Below are 758 nucleotides of genomic sequence, written 5' to 3'. Positions count from 1 at the left end.
GGAAGTTGTTTTTTTAACAAACAAAAAAAAAGTCAATTTAGAAAATTAAATGAGAAATACCCCTTAGCTATCAAAATAATGAAAATGTCATTCCTTCAAAACAATATTTATATTGAATGGATATTACTAACTTTTCCATATAAAGTAAAAAAAAAAAAAAAAAAAACAAGACAAGACAACATAAGGTCTTCTTTTCATAGTCCCCTTCTTGGATGAAATTAAAGCTGTGTGACTTCGACCCATTGTAAGGATTTGAGATCCTATAAGAAGTCACACACAATGTATTATGTTATCATTATACAATCTTAAACAGTAATATACTTTGACAGTCTAATTACTGTTGTAAATTGCAAGTTTGCCCGAGAGGTTAAGGGGGAAGACTTAAGATCTTCTGCACATAAGTGCGCGTGGGTTCGAACCCCACAGCTTGCAAATTTTATTAAATCACATTTTCATTTTGCATTAGATAAGTTAATATTCTCATAATACAACTATGGTCATCTATATCTATCTATCTATCTATATATATATTAGAAAAGAACAACTTCTAGCATGACGTGTCGCTCTCACAAGCCAAGTTAGTGACGTGTCGCTCCGAGATTAATTCTCACTTAATTATTTACACGTCAGCTTTTCCACCTATTAATTATCATTTAATAATTTACACATCAACTTTTCCATCTTGGCCCTATTTGCCACATTAAATTTTAGATTTGATTAGGATTTAGGTTGTTTATTTCTTGATTTAATCTTAATTT

The 758-nt window shown here is 30.1% G+C and overlaps 1 non-coding gene across 1 annotated transcript; it reads left to right on the top strand.

Moving 5' to 3' along the window:
- The first annotated feature begins 349 nt into the window (after positions 1-349).
- Positions 350-432, top strand: TRNAL-UAA (transfer RNA leucine (anticodon UAA)). The gene has a single exon. It is a non-coding gene; the product is annotated as a tRNA-Leu (tRNA).
- Positions 433-758: the final 326 nt, after the last annotated feature.

This window comes from Lotus japonicus, chromosome 1 (genome assembly GCF_012489685.1).
Source record: "Lotus japonicus ecotype B-129 chromosome 1, LjGifu_v1.2".
Classification (NCBI taxonomy): Eukaryota; Viridiplantae; Streptophyta; class Magnoliopsida; order Fabales; family Fabaceae; genus Lotus; species Lotus japonicus.
Note: the sequence above shows the minus strand (reverse complement) of the source record. Positions and strands in the feature narration are given on the sequence as shown.